This window comes from Dendrobates tinctorius, unplaced genomic scaffold (genome assembly GCF_039654945.1).
Source record: "Dendrobates tinctorius isolate UK_male_01 unplaced genomic scaffold, ASM3965494v1 ptg000166l, whole genome shotgun sequence".
In the NCBI taxonomy this organism is placed as follows: domain Eukaryota; kingdom Metazoa; phylum Chordata; class Amphibia; order Anura; family Dendrobatidae; genus Dendrobates; species Dendrobates tinctorius.
Window position 1 is genome coordinate 7,056,683 of NW_027361833.1, and position 16,892 is coordinate 7,073,574.

Sequence of the window (16,892 nt, forward strand, 5' to 3'; positions counted from 1 at the left end):
GATTATTTACGTGTTAGATCACTACTGTTGCATGAAACGAATATGTGTTTACCTTCACTTAGATTTTGTAATATTTGGAGAAAATTCAGATGTCCGTTTTTCGAGTACGTTTTGTATCCATGTTCTCCACAGAAAGAACACATACCCATTATAGTTTGTGCAGCTATTTCAATGTTTGTGTTTTTACAAACTGCAATAAAGGAAAAAAAAAATGTCCTTTTTTCATCCAAGTCACAGATCAAACTTGCTTATTCAAATCAATGGATCCGTGAGAAAAAGGGCCAGCACATTGATGCCATCTAATCCAAGTGCTGTCTGTTTTTATTATTTAATGAGACAAAGAAACTTGGAATTTTTTATTGCATTGAAGAAAAAACAAGGGATGACACACGGATTGTAAAAATGGACACACAGAAAAAAAATGGACGTCTGAATGATGCCTAAGGTGGTCTTTGTCTGTGAATGAACAAGTGTTTCCTGTTCTAACCTCTGATTAAAAAGTAGACCTCCGAACACATTTAAAACTTTTTACGCATCTCTCCAGCTCCTCTATATTACAGTAATTTTCATTACAGAATATTATATAATCACGCCACATCCAGTGTACAAATTGATATTAATTGTTATTGTTAATAAAATTGTTATTAAGTGTACAGTGCCAGAGAATAGTGAGAGAATAAATGAGCAATGATATTACGGTATTTGTATCACATATTAGTTATTATATAACATAAAACCCGTCAAACACTTTCAAAAAGAGTAAATTGATGTACAGTACACAAGAAAGAAAATGAGAAGAAACACAAAGAAACTAATAAAGGAAAATACAGGAAAGTGGAGGAAGAGGAAGAAGGTAAGGAAAAGGGGGGAGAAAAAGAAAGCGTGTGATAGAAGGGAAGTGGGGTATCCACTGGCCCCTTTACTAGTATCATATCTAGTAATTTAACTCCATTTGTGCAGAAGGGATATTAATGACTCTCATATCCACAGAATGTTGCCCCGTACTCAGCTATCTCTTGTAGTCATATATTGTATTTGATTAGTTGAGCTGAGCCATACAAGCTCGACTGCCACTCCATTCAGACTGATGGGTGTCCAAGTAGTCAGAACCACTGAAGTCGGCATCTTGGTACAATGATTAAAATATTTACATATATTTATATATACAACAATATATATACATGAACAGTATATTGAATATAGTCCTGGATTGAGGAGCAGCCTTTAATACCTAAAATGATAACTTATCGCCTATACCCTTCTTTTTTGCACCTTAAAAGGCAGATCTGTTTCAACAGTCTTGGGAGGGGGGGGGACAAGGAAAATACATCACCAAGTTTTTAGAAAGTATAGAATGTGCAAAATAACATACGGTGTACAGTATTCAAAATATTTGCATAATCGTGACTCTTACCTTTATAATATAGTTATCCAACTGAGGAAAATGACCAAAAGCTAATATATAAATGTGCCCAACTTGCTGCCAAAATATACGTTCAATTCAGAAGCTGACACCGTCTCATCTGTCTGCTGGAGCTGAAGGGGAAGTTTTCTCTTTACAAAACTAAAGCTACAACTACATGAAAAGAGATTCTACTTCCTCTTTTTATTTGCCTCGGTGCCATCAGAGTTTTGTTTTCTACACGACACTTCAAGGGGATTTTTTTTTTAAAGAAGGGCATAGGAGGATGAAGGTATCAAAACTGAACACATTAAACTCTTATTTTCTAAGGTTCATTTTTAAAAATCTAAAGCAATGCAAACAAATTTTAACGTCATGCACTAGTGCAGGGGGACAATGAAATTAGTACACTGTGAATAGCAAAGATTGGTAGACTACAAAGTTATATCTTAGGCCTGTTTCACACTTCCGTTTGCAGGCGTCAATCCACCGTTTGGGGAAAAAAACGGATCTGATGAATTTGCCCGGCGGATTTTTTTCCCCATAGACTTGTATTGCCGGCGGATTGTGATGGATGGCCTTCCGTTGCGTCCGTTGTGCAGCGGATCCGTCATAAAATTGGGGTCCGTCAGGAAAAAAAAACGTCCATAGGAACGTTTTTTGTCTGTGTCGAAAAGGCGGACTGTGACGACATAAAACTGAAGTGTGAAACAGGCCTTACCTGCTCACACCTAAAATATAATATCTGGGGAAGGGGCGGTTGTTTGTCACCATTATGTAAAAATTGGTCATTTGATTGATCTCACATTTGTGCTGTTCTCTATATGTATTTTTTAACTGACTAAAATACATTAAAAAAAGTAAATAGATAAAAAAATATTTATTGTCAGCCCTTTTTTACTGCTATAATAGTCTGGAGACATAGGAGTTCTCATTATCTATCATTGTTATTATCGTAGTTTAATTTTATTAACTATAATAGAATTTTGCAAAGAGTGTCAACCTTTGCATCACAAATGATGGAAATCATATTGAAGAAGTTATTTAATATTCCAATTGATTAAAATGCAGTTAACAAATTCCATTTCTTGAAAATATGTGTCTTTGCCTATGTGTCCAGACTTTAAGGACACCCTGTAAATTACTGCGCAGATTTAACTCCCTATTTATGTTATATAACACAACCTTGTTGTACTTGCATGGCTGTGCCAGGAATCTACTGTTGCAGGGATGCCTTGCTGGTTCACCAAACAGAAATTATTTTAAGTCAAGCGCTTCCTCCAATAAAATATATTGCAAAGTGAAAACATTGGGGAAATTTTCTGAAAACTATTTAAAAAGTAGAACACCTTTTTTTCCTTGCAGGTGTACGGAAGTGAGACAAGACGGAGTCAGCAGTGTGTGGTGCCCTTTAAGGTCGAAACTATCAGGGCTGTCACCACTGCTAGTGGGGGAGATGTCCTCTGAGAGGGAGAGACCATCTGGTCAGACAGCAGGGGGCGCGGGGTACTTAAGTGAGTCTGAGGGCGGGAATGCGTCAGATTTAGCGGGAAGTCTACAGGAAACAGTTGACTCCCTCTCCGCAGCTCCTACTGTCGACTCCTCTGTTCCCAGACCTCCATGTGTTGACTTTGAGAATACTCTTGACGCTATTGAATTACCGTCTGCAACTGTACCGCTGACTGCCCCTGTTTTACCCAAGAAACTGGAACAACAGCTTAAGGACTACTCCGAAAGACCGCGGATTGTTGCGGCTAGTACACATACCCGCGACCCATGCCCAGTGCCATTTCTGGGACATTCAAGCAAAGGACTGTTTCCACGTTTCAGCATACCAAATACAAAGAGGACTGATTCCTTCGGCACTGTCGGGTGACAGTGTTATTTGTTTCTTCGTAACAGAGCCAGAGACTTTGTGCAACTTTTGAGACGTCGCCGGGAGATATTCCAGCCTTCCCCCTGTCAGAACTTCAACCGATAAGTGTTACGTTTATCTTGTATAATCTTTGCCATTGCCTTTACCTCCCTGCTAGGAGTATTACTGTTATCAATTGTTTAGTAAATACTTGTTAACCCTTTCTCTGTCTCCGGTTACTCACTGCATCAAACGAACTGCCGCCCCCCCTTTCACACAGCAACCAATTGCAGCTCAGTAAATCTGCTTCCTTGTCGGAGATGTGTGATGCCCCTGAGGCTTCAGTCGCCACAGAGGTACTGCACCTTCTCCTAAGGTGTAGTGGAACTCCTGACCATGCTCCACACCTGCATTCCACACACAGGATAGTTCAGTGGGGCCACCTAACAGCTACAGGCTGGGGGTTAGCAGAGCACCCCTCGTGGAACCCTGCTTCGTAACACAAGATGTGCTGGGAGGCAGGTGGAGTTAGATGATATAAAAGAGAGGGAAAGTGTAGGATTTCAGGTCAGTCTGGGAGAGACCCAGAAGGGGTCAGTCTGGGGAGAGACCTAGAGAAGAGAGTGCAGGCTGACAGCAGGTCAGCCTGAGAGGAGCTCAAGGCGGAGGAAGGCAGTCAGACAGGAGAGGCTGAGGACTGGTCTTAGTGGAACGAGCTTCTCAGGGAAGGAAGAGAAGGAGAAAGAGACGTAGACTGAAAACTACAGATTCCATAAGAGAGAGATAGAACAGATCGGAACGAAGGAGAAGGAGAACAGAGAGGAGGAGTGGGTTGGATAGGAACCCTGCCTATAGGTTCTCAGCGCAAAGGCCGGGGCCCGGTCCCAGAGGTTGATTGGATCTTTATATCCGGCAACAGACACCGGAGGAGTAGTGAGCCGCTAACGCCTTACTCCCACCATAGACTTGGGATACAACAGCGAAACAGATAGAGAGCCAGGACTCAGGAGAGGAGTCCCCGAAGCAGGCTGCAGCTGTCTGTCATACAAGTAAAGACTAGGAACATCTAGAGAGAGGCATTGCAGGGTAACTAAGTACTGGAGTGCTTCGCACCTAAAGGCGCATTTGAGGAGTCGTTCAGTGAAGGTACATATTGGAGAGTCCTGTCCTGCCTGGAGGTTGGCTGGAGCCCTGACCTGGAGAACACAGTACGGAGGCAGGCAGTGGTGTGAACTGCAAACAGTGAGTAAAGCTTTGGAACCGCATACTTTGGTGCCCTCCAGTTATTCCCGCATATCTATACCTGGGTAACAACATCTACACCATCCTGTGCCTCTCCTCATCCATTGCACCTACACTGCCCTGGGACTACAGCTCCACCTGTGGGGAGCTATACCATCTCTGCTGCACCACACCATCAGTCCAAGAGGATCTGTACGCAGCGTTGGCTAACACCTCACTTGCCAAATACCACTGGTGGTGTCAAGAACTATACCAATAAACTCTTAACACCTTTAACACCACCGACATTGATATTGGTCACCGCTACTGTGGCACATTCCCCTGACACCGGCCCGGTACCGAGTACCCACAGCCCTGGGTGGGCGACCCAGATGAATGGACAATTTGAACTTATAAATGGTATATTGGTAGGATATACATTCAGTGTGTGATCAGTTGGGGTCTGACCTCTAGAACCCACACCAATCATTAGGATTTAAGGAAAGCAAAGATGGTTTAGAGGACCCGCATCGATTAAAGATAATTTTGCTACCATATCTGAGAGCAGCATGATGTAGAGGCAGAAATCTGATAACAGCGATGTATGTCTTAGTTTACTGGGTGCAGCAGGTGTGCCAAAATCAGTTTTCTCTGCTGCAGATGTAGCTGTGCTCTGAATGCTGAGACCTGTATAACCCAGCCCACACCACTAATTCACAACTTTCTAAGTACACTATATATTGACAGAAAGGTGCTAATTAGTGATGAGTGAGCATACTCGTTGCTCTGGTTTTCCCAAGCATGCTCGGGTGTCCTCTGAGTATTTTGGCGTGCTTGAAGATTTAGTTTGTGTTGACGCAGCTGCATGATTTACGGCTGCTGTACAGCCTAAATACATGTGGGGAATGCCTGTTTGTTAGGGAATCCCCACATGTACTCCGGCTGTCTAGCAGCCGTAAATCATGCAGTTGTGTCGACACAAACAAAATCTCCGAGCACGCCAAAATATTCGGAGGACACCCAAGCACGCTCGGGGAAACCCGAGCAACAAGTATACTTGCTCATCACTAGTGCTAATCAGTGGTGGGTGGCAGGTTGCAGAAAGCAGTTGACTAGGAGACACGAGGCAGCTAGTCCTGTAGTTATAATTTCCTATCGATAAAACACTGATTTTATTTAAACAACAGCACGCAGCTTAGTGACACATCACTGGAATCAGATTCTCTGCCCTTACATCATGCTGCTTTCAGGTTACATACACTTTATGAACAATTAGGCAGGGGTGTTACGGGCTGGCGGAACACACCAAATAATAAAGATGGTTTTTTAGGTGCGTTCGCAGCCCGGGGTCCACCGTGCAGAGGTGTTAACTGCTGCTCGGTAATGGCAGACGCTATATGGCGGTATAATAATGGGACACACGGGGTTAACCTCACCCCAATGTGTACAGAGGCGGACTCTTATCTCTCAGAGTCGCACTACCACCAAAAAATAAATGCCGTAGCCTGTTATTGGTCACAGAGCTCGGCAGTGTGAGCGCTAGCGTATAGTCACAGAACTCAGCCCTTAGACCGCAGGACTGAAGTCCCTCTAGACCACTAGCACTCGGCACCATGACTGCGATGCCAGCAAGGGTTAAATCAAGTGTGCAAGTGTGCACAGTGCCACTCAGGTGGACGCCACTAATCGCCCTGGGTTGGGCCAGGTAAGCGCACAGGTTGCGCAAGGCGTTGCGCAAGGCGTTGCACCGGCGTGGCTGTCACTTGCCGCGGTTCGTTAGTGCCCTGCAGTGGGCGACACCATCGGACGCTAGTGTGCAGATGGCTGGTATGCACTGTGGCCTATAGACTAGCCACTGACAGGCGCTGACTCGGATTCTAAACCCTAACCACATTCATATTATCAGAGGGAAGGGGTTTCATAATGAGTCAGTCACCAGATACATGCATCCATCATCATACACTCCAAACTATTTCAGTCTATACTAGCGCATGGGCGAGCGGCCATGCAAACCTTTTATAGCCACGGGCGTCCGGGACCTTCCTGGCTTCTCGGATGGGCCAATCCGAACACGAGCAGGACCTGAGCACGTGACCCTCGATCTCCAATGGGAGATCACTCCACAGGCATGCTCAGTGGCCCGACATGAGGACTTAGCCCCTGGAGAATCTCGCTGCTGAGCAGCATGCATTGTCATTGCTGTGCCAGAGGTGGCAGCAGCTAGCAAACCCACGGAGCTAGCCTGGGCAGAGCGCCAGGACCGATGAATCTGCTGAGCAGGCTTCTCTGTGGCTGAAGAAGAATGGGAGACCGCTGGGTGCAAAGCTCTGGATTCCTGCTGTGCAGTGGCAGGAACCCGACGCCTAACAAGGGGAGTATTTTCATAACATCATTATTTTTATGTATATTTTCCAACTCCAAGCTGTATAAACTTGAATACTTATTGGATGAAGCAGATGAGGTGATGTTTATTTGTGAAATGGGGGAGTGTGTGGCCTAAAGATCTCAACACCTTTATCAAGGTGTGCAGAATTCTTAGGCAGCTTGGTTTCCTCAGGCAAAATGGGCACAAAAGAGATTTACCTGACTGAAAAGTAAAAAATTGTTAAAAGTCAGAGGGATGCAGCACTTTAAAAATTGCTACGATATTGGGGCGTGATCACCGAACCACCAAAAGTTTTGTTACAAATAGTCAACAAGGTCACATAAAACGTTGAAAAAAAAGACACACTTTAACTGCCAAAAAATGGAACCGGGAACCCATTATCCTCCAGTGCTGTCATTGTCACGCTTTAATACTGAGGGTTAATGCAGAGTAACGTAAACTCCACTAGATGGCTGCAGAGTGGAGAATGGGCTGAATATCCAGCAATGAAGCAGACCAGCAGGATTACAGCGAAGCAAATACTAGGTGGCAGCAGAATAGACAGAGAGCCGAGTTAATACCAGAAGTAACGTAGTACAAAGGGGAATCCAAAACACAGAGTCAGTAGAGGGCGCAAAAGGTCAGTGCCGGTCAATAGCAGAGGAATCAGAAGGGAGAGACAGATCAGGTCAAGGACGAGCCAAGGTCAAATACCAGGGAATCCAAACACACAGAGAAATAAGGAGCGGGGGCGCTTAGGAGGAAGGTCAACAGACACGGGTAGAGTCAGATGTACGCAGCAGGACAGATTAGGAACTCACCAGAGCCAGCTACACATGCCGAAGGCAAGCAATATAACTATCACTGTACACAGGTTGCAGCACAGAGATATAGCAGACCGGACACAGGAATGAGGCAGGGAAAATTAACCCCTGATATGACCAGAGCGGGAAAGGAGAGACAAGGCAAAAACCCGGCCTCGATCATGACAGTCATATTCCAGAATTGCAGCCTCCCTGGAGCCAAGACGTACAAGGTGGTCAGTGCTCAGTGACATGGCAGAGGTAAGGAGGGCTGAAGCCTGACCATCAATGAACAAGACGCAGAAGTTGAAATGTCAAGACTGGGCCAAGAAATATCTGAAGACACATTTTTCAAAGGATTTTTGGACATGAGATAATAGTGAGACTTGACGGACCAGATGAATGGGCCCATGGCTGTATCAGTATCGGACATAACCTTCCAGTTCGATTCAGACTCCAGCAAGGTGAAGGTGGAATACTGCTATGGGCTGGTATTATTAAAGATGAGCTAGCTTAACCTTTTCAGGTTAAAGATGGATTCAAAGTCAACTTTCAAACATACTACTCATTTTCAGAAGACACTTTCTTCAAGCAGTGGTACAGGAAAAAGTCTGCATCTTTCAAGAAAACCAAGAGTTTTTTGCAGGACAATGCTCCATCGCCTGGGTAAAATTCAGAAACTTTCCCATGATCATTAGTTCATCTCCGGTCAGCCGGGGAGGCTGCACAGAGAGGAACTAATTCATTCTAGCAGTGGTTAAAAGAGCGGGCTGGTCGCATAAGCACCGGTCCCGTTCTAAACCACTTCACCCCTTCTGATGGATTGCAGCAGGGGACGTGACTGACCAGCACAGAGGTAAGGATATTGATGGCTTTTTATTTTATTTTTTTCACAGGTCGATGGTTTATTTATAGATTAGCAGAGTAATAAATCTGGTCAAAAACGTGGTGTCTTTATTTCATCAAAAGAATTTTTCATTCATGTCTGTGTGTGGTTTTTTAACCCTTTAATAGTCTAGGGTTAATAATGGATCGGTGTCTTATTGACACCTCTCCATTATTAATCGGCTTAATGTCACCTTCCAATAGCAAGGTGACATTAACCCATTAATATTAACCTATTAGCCACCGCTACAGGGCAATGGGAATAGAGAGGGTAAGTGCCAGAAAAGGCGCATCTCATAGATGCGCCTTTCCTGGGGTGTCTGGGGGCAGATTTTTGTAGCCGGGGGGGGCAAAAACAATGGTCCCTCTCATGGCTGTTAAATTATGCCCTCACTCACTGGTTTTCCCTCTTTGGTTGCGCATTTACCGCGGGAGCCCACACAATTTTTTTTTCAAAGAATTAACCCCTTTATTTAACACCTACATGTCCCAAATTTTACACACAAACCCTAATCCTAATTATTAGTCAGGGACATATAAAAAAATACATGAAGTGAAATGGTTTACTGTATGTAAACCATTTGTCATTTCATGTCGAGTTTTAGAATGATTTTACAGAAGCCAACAATTGAATTAGCTTCTATTCTGCTATGTAGAACTTTATGAAATATATATACAGTATATATATATATATATATATATATATATACATTGTGAGAATCATGTGGGAATAGTGGATGAGGGCAGGTATATCTCGCCCAGATTCCTTTCCTATGTGGCCTAGTCTGGTCAGTATCACACCTGCTTGCTAATGAATAATGGGAGGTGGATATAAAAGGATGCAAGGTGGTTGTGTGAGTGTCTCAGCCTGGGAACACAGAGAGCCTGTCTGTGTGAGAGACACATGTGAGTGGAAGCAGTGCCCACGGCAACTGTGGTTTGGCTGGACGGGAGAAGCCCGCCAGTTGGTAGTTAGGTTGTACTTTGTTTAGTTAGTGCCGGACAGGCCAGGATTTGTTTTATGTTTTATTTCTTTATGCATTGCTTTCACCATTAATAAACCGGACCCAGAGTCAGTTATACCCGAATCCCAGCTCTGCGCCTGAGTTTTATGCTGAACGCACGTGACCTTTGACCCCAGCAAAGGCGATCCCGGAGTGTTTTATCACATTGTGGTGGAGAACGCGGGCATCACGTTGCAAGCATGAGCATGGAGGACGTGGTGAAAGCACTGGTACAGTCCACCGCCGTCCAGCAAGAAGCTAATCGGGTGATGATGGCCCAGCTGAAGGAGTTGGTGGACATGACAACTACCGATCGATCGCTTCTCCAGCAGGTGGCGCAGCGCCTGGCAAGCTTACCTGAGGTTAACCTTGAAGCAGAGTCGAGAGTGATTCACGTGAGTCGGTACTGGCAGAAGATGACGACCGAAGATGACGTCGAGGCATACCTGACCACGTTTGAACGGACGGCGGTGCGAGAAAAATGGCTGAAGGCACGATGGGCCGGCCTGATTGCCCCGTTTCTTTCCGGTGAGGCCCAAAAGGCGTATTATGACTTGGAACCTGAAGCTGCGCAGGACTTTGACAAATTGAAAGCCGAGATCTTGGCCCGGCTGGGAGTGACGACCGCTGTCCGTGCACAGAGAGTGCATCAATGGACTTATCAGCCGGATAAACCACCGCGGTCACAGATGTTCGACCTGATCCACGTGACGAAGAAGTGGCTACAACCCGAGGTGTTGACAGCGCCAGAGATAATCCAGAGAGTCGTCATGGACAAGTACCTGAGAGCTCTACCGCCAGCCCTGAGGAAGTGGGTAAGCCATGGAAATCCTACGACGGCAGATCAACTGGTGGATCTGGTTGAACGTTACTCCGTGGCGGAAGGACTCCGAGACGACGCTACCCCACCTCGTTCTTCATCATCTCCACGTAGAACCGGTAAGACTGTTCCAGGGAGTAGGGGAGATGGAAAAATCCCTAAGACAGTGGGGGAGGAAAACGGGACTGCCCGCACTGTGAGGCCGAGAGTAACGAACTATGGTCTAAGCAAGGGGCCCGTTAGGTGTTTCCGCTGCCAAGAGATGGGACATATTGCTGCGAACTGTCCGGTGACTACTGAACCCATGCAGTGCGACATCACTGACTCTAAAAACCGCATGTCTATGGTTGCACGGGTAGTGAGTATGAATGCCGGTCAAAAGGATGTGGAAAAACACTTGTGTGATTTAACTGTTGATGGCAAAAATGTGGTGGCATTGTTAGACTCGGGAAGTGTGGTGACTCTGGTGAAGGCCAGTCTGGTGTCAACCCCGACTGGACCATCAGACAAATTTTCTGTAACGTGTGTGCATGGAGACACCTGTTCGTACCTCACCACGGTCATATGCATTACTACTTCCTATGGGTCTGTGCAACATAAAGTGGGACTCGTCCCGGCGTTATTGCATGATGTTATCCTGGGCCGGGATTTTCCCCACTTCTGGCAATTGTGGGAGAATCAGTTGATGCCCTCGGGTAATAGTGTAGATGATTCTTCTCCCAGGGCACGTGAGGGTCTCGAACCCCTGGAAGATGTCTCCCCGGAAGACTCGGGGGAAGAGTCTGCGGGAAATGACCTGCAGTTCCCGTTTTCAGTTATGGCGGGTGATACGGAGCAGACCGGGGAAGAGGAGGAGGCCGACAGCCGTCCACCTCCCCGTTTGCCGGATTTAGAAGTTCAGAAAGATGACTTCCAAAGCGAGCAAATAAAGGATCCTACCCTTTCTCAGGCTAGGACAAATGTAAAAGTGATAAATGGGGTACCCGTAGAACCTGGCTCTAGGCTGGCATATCCTTACATGGTTCTGGAGAATGATTTACTCTATCAGATAGAGAAAAAGGGGGAAGATACGGTGCAACTATTAGTCGTGCCAAAACCCTACCGGCGGCAGGTGCTGGACCTGGCCCACGGACAGCGTCGGACTGGCCCACCGGAGAACCGGTGGATTCTCCGGTGGGCCCTGGCATCTGGTGGGCCCTGGCACCTGCTGGCATACAGGGCCAGCAGTTGCCTAGGGCCCCCGCTGCTCCAGGGGCCCCCAGCCAATGGTGTGTCGCACACCATGCAGCTGCTATGGGGGCCCCTGCCAGCGGAGTAGCAGCGGGTGTCAGGAGGCAGAAGCCCCTGTCCCCGCTGCTAAAGAGAAATGAATATTCACTGCGAAGCAGTGAATCTCATTTCAGGTCTCCACCCCCAGAGGCCCCGCCCCCAGCCCAGTAAGCCGCTCTGCATCAGGGCTGGCGCCGCCCTCAGTCCCCTCTGCTCCTGACTCACAGCCAGTGCGCGATGACGTCACTACATCGCGCACCCGCTGTGTGTCTGGCAGAGGGGGCAGCTCCTGACACTGAAGCCGGGATCAGCGTGGGAGTGAGGAGGAGAGGTGAGTATCGTGGTTTGTTTTTTTTTTTTTTATATCTCTCTCGCTCTCTCTATCTGTCTCTCTATCTATCTATCTATCTATCTCTATCTCTCTTATATCTACTGTATCTATCTTTCTATCTCTATCTATTATCTATATCTATCTATCTATCTCTATATCTATCTCTATCTATTATCTATATCTATCTATTTCTATATCTATCTCTATCTATCGCTCTATCTTTATATCTATCTTTCTATCTCTACATCTATATATCTATCTATCATCTTTCTATATATATCTCTATATCTTTCTATTATGTCTATCTATCTATCTCTATATCTATCTATCTTACTCTATCTATCTCTATATCTATTATCTCTATATTTATTATCTATCTAGCTACCATCTATATCTATCTATCTTTATCTATATATATCTCTATCTAATATCTATATCTATCTATCTCTATACCTATCTATCTATTTATCTATCCGTTATCTATCTCTATATCTTTTCTCTGTATCTATCTATCTCTATATCTATATCTCTCGCTATATCTCTATATCTATCTCTATATCTATCTTTATCTCTATATCTATCTATATCTATCTCTATATCTATCTCTATATCTCTCTCTATAGCTATCTATCTATATATCTCTATCTATCTCTATATCTATCTCTCTGTATATCTATCTATCGCTCTATCTCTATATCTATCTTTCTATCTCTATATCTATATATCTATCTATCTTTATCTATTTATCTCTATATCTTTTCTCTGTATCTATCTCTCTCTATATCTATATCTATCTATCTCTATATATATCTATTATCTCTATATCTATTTCTCTCTATATCTCTCTCTATCTATCTATCTATTTATCTCTCTCTATATCTATCTCTCTGTATATCTATCTATCTTTCTATCTCTATATCTATCTATCTTTCTCTATTTATCTCTATCTATTTATATCTATCTATCTCTATCTATCGCTCTATCTCTATATCTATCTTTCTATCTATCTCTATATCTATCTATATCTATATCTATCTATTATGTCTATCTATCTAGCTATCTCTATTATCTATATCTACCTATCTCTATAGCTTTCTATCTTACTCTATCTCTATATATATCTATTATCTCTATATTTATTATCTATCTTTATCTATCTCTATCTATTATCTATATCTATAACTATCTCTCTATCTATTTATCGATCTCTGTATCTATCTCTCTATATCTATCTCTCTATCTACCGCTCTCTCTATCTCTATCTATCTTTATATCTATATCTATCTATCTCTACATCTATCTTTCTATCTATATCTATCTAACTCTATATCTATATATCTATATAGCATTATTCCCTATGAGGGGGGCAGTATTATACCCTATGAGGGGGCAGCATTATACCCTATGAGGAGGCAGCATTATACCCTATGAGGGGGGCAGTATTATACCCTATGAGGGGGCAGCATTATACCCTATGAGGAGGCAGCATTATACCTTATGAGGAGGCAGCATTATACCCTATGAGGAGGCAGCATTATACCCTATGAGGGGGGCAGTATTATACCCTATGAGGAGGGCAGCATTATACCCTATGAGGAGGCAGCATTATACCCTATGAGGAGGGCAGCATTATTCCCTATGACGGGGTGCATTATTCCCTATGAGGGGGGCAGTATTATACCCTATGAGGGGGGCAGTATTATACCCTATGAGGGGGCAGCATTATACCCTATGAGAGGGTGCATTATACACTATGAGGAGGCAGCATTATACCCTATGAGGGGGTGCATTATACCCTATGAGGAGGCAGCATTATACCCTATGAGGAGGGCAGCATTATTCCCTATGACGGGGTGCATTATTCCCTATGAGGGGGGCAGTATTATACCCTATGAGGGGGCAGCATTATACCCTATGAGGGGGTGCATTATTCCCTATGAGGGGGCAGCATTATACCCTATGAGGGGGGCAGCATTATACCCTATGAGGGGGATACATTATACCCTATGAGGGGGTGCATTATACCCTATGAGGGGGACAGTATTATACCCTATGAGGGGGACAGTATTATACCCTATGAGGGGGGCAGTATTATACCCTATGAGGGGGGCAGTATTATACCCTATGAGGGGGGCAGTATTATACCCTATGAGGGGGTGCATTATTCCCTATGAGGGGGGCAGTATTATACCCTATGAGGGGGGCAGTATTATACCCTATGAGGGGGTGCATTATACCCTATGAGGGGGTGCATTATACCCTATGAGGGGGGCAGTATTATATTCTATGAGATGGATGCATTATATTCTATGAGGGGTCTACATTATATTCTATGAGGGGGCTGCTTTATATTCTATGAGGGGGCTACCCCAACTCCTGCTACATAATTAAGACATGTACAACCTTATACCCGGATATTAGCGTGTTTTACCGCACAATTGGTGGTCTGGTATTTAACTATGCAGCTACATAGTGGGCCCCAAGAATGATTTTCTCTGGTGGGCCCAAGGTGTTCCAGTCCGACGCTGCCCACGGACATGTGATGGGAGGTCACCTGGGAGTCCAGAAAACCACCGAAAGGATATTACACTGTTTTGTTTGGCCAGGCATGCATCACGATATTCGTGTATATTGTGAGTCTTGTCCTGACTGTCAAGCCTCTGCACCTAAGCCCCGGTTCTGTAGCCCTTTGGTACCCCTACCTATTATTGAAGTCCCGTTTGAGAGGATTGGGATGGATTTAGTTGGGCCCCTTCCACGGTCTGCACGTGGACACCAACATATCCTGGTCATCTTGGATTATGCCACTCGTTACCCGGAGGCCATCCCTTTGCGTAACACGGCCACCAAGACGATTGCCAAGGAACTGGTGCATGTGTTTAGTCGGGTCGGTATACCAAAACAGATACTCACCGACCAGGGGACCCCCTTTATGTCCAGGGTAATAAAGGAGCTCTGCCGATTGTTACAAATCGAACCGTTATGCACATCCGTGTATCACCCTCAAACAGACGGGTTGGTCGAACGGTTCAATAAAACTCTGAAGCAGATGCTGAGAAAGGTGATAGACAAGGATGGGAAGAACTGGGACTATTTACTTCCGTATTTGCTTTTTGCCATCAGGGAAGTACCCCAGTCTTCCACGGGATTCTCGCCTTTCGAGTTATTGTATGCCCGACGTCCTCGCGGACTGTTAGACGTTGCAAAAGAAACCTGGGAGGGTCAGGTCACACCATTTAAAACAGTGATAGATCACGTCACACAAATGCAGGACCGTATTGCGGCTGTTATGCCTATCGTCAAAGAACACATGATACAGGCTCAAGGAGCCCAAAAAAGAATCTATGATAGGGGCGCCAAGATCCGTACCTTTGCACCCGGAGATAGGGTGTTGATCCTGGTCCCCACGGTGGACAGTAAGTTCCTGGCAAAGTGGCAGGGCCCCTTTGAGATTAAGGAAAGAGTTGGTGAAGTAAACTACAAAGTATACCAGGCAGGTAAACGAAAACCTGAACAGATTTATCATGTAAATCTGATAAAACCCTGGAAAGATCGGTCTGCCTTGTCAGCGGAGCTGGCCCGTCCCGTCTGCTCGCATACCGTACCGGAGGTACGGGTTGCAGAGACTCTCTCGGAGCGGCAAAAGACTGAGGTCAGGCAGTTTCTACTTCACAACCAAAAGTTTTTCTCAGAAAAACCCGGGCAGACTATGCTAATGAAACATGACATTGTAACGGAACCTGGTGTCACAGTTCACGTAAAGCCCTACCGAATCCCGGAAGCGCGCCGTGAAGCCGTTTCCCGAGAAGTGAAGGCAATGTTAGAGTTAGGTGTCATTGAGGAATCGCACAGTGCTTGGTCCAGCCCGATTGTGCTAATTCCTAAACCGGACGGCACCATCCGGTTCTGCAATGACTTCAGGAAACTGAATGCGGTCTCAAAATTTGATGCCTACCCTATGCCCCGGGTCGACGAGTTAATAAATCGGTTAGGAAAAGCCCGGTATATTACGACCCTAGACCTAACAAAGGGGTATTGGCAGATCCCTCTGGCGGAGGCTGCCAGAGAAAAGACGGCATTTGCTACCCCAGAGGGTCTATTTCAGTATGTGTATATGCCGTTTGGACTGCACGGAGCACCGGCGACCTTCCAGAGACTGATGGATCGAGTCCTGAGGCCACATAGGCAGTACGCTTCGGCCTATTTGGACGACATTGTCATTTACAGCTTGGACTGGGAGACTCATCTCCAGAAAGTACAAGCTGTGATTGATGACCTGTGGGAGGCAGGTCTAACCGCGAACCCCAAGAAATGTCACATCGGGCTAGAAGAAGCCTGGTATTTGGGGTATGTAATTGGGAGGGGTGTTGTTAAACCCCAGGTTGATAAGATTCAGGCAGTTCAGGACTGGCCGCAACCTGTCAACAAGAAGCAGGTACAAGCCTTCCTGGGGATCGCCGGCTATTATCGCCGGTTCATACCCAATTTTGCAGCCATCGCTACCCCCCTGATGGATCTTACAAAAGGGAAAGACTCCGTCATGATTAAATGGAGTTTAGCGGCTGAAGAAGCCTTCCATAGCCTAAAACGGGCACTTTGCTCTCAGCCCGTACTGGTGACTCCGGACTTCTGCAGCGAGTTTGTGGTACAAACAGATGCCTCTGATACCGGTATCGGGGCCGTACTCTCACAAGTGAGGGACGGAGTGGAACACCCAGTCCTCTATCTCAGCAGGAAGCTGAATAAACACGAGCAAAGGTATGCAGTCGTAGAAAAAGAGTGCCTCGCCATTAAGTGGGCTCTAGAGGCCCTCAAATATTACCTGGTGGGCCGAAAGTTCAGGCTGATCACTGACCATGCCCCTCTCAAGTGGATGCACTTGAACAAGGAACGGAATAGCCGGGTGACCCGGTGGTTCCTTGCCCTGCAGGCCTACA

The 16,892-nt window shown here is 45.4% G+C and overlaps 1 protein-coding gene across 2 annotated transcripts in view; it reads right to left on the reverse strand.

The window, feature by feature from the left end:
- The window catches only part of TASL (TLR adaptor interacting with endolysosomal SLC15A4), a 28,652-nt gene that overhangs the window by 8,043 nt on the left and 3,717 nt on the right, over positions 1–16,892 (reverse strand). Inside the window, exon 1 of one of the 2 annotated variants that reach the window (XM_073550636.1) lies at positions 1,415–1,640. The exons of the other annotated variant lie outside the window; for it this stretch is intronic. The gene's annotated coding sequence lies outside the window, so the exon portion shown is untranslated. Of the gene's footprint in view, positions 1–1,414; positions 1,641–16,892 lie in introns of those variants that run through there. 2 annotated transcript variants of the gene reach the window in all.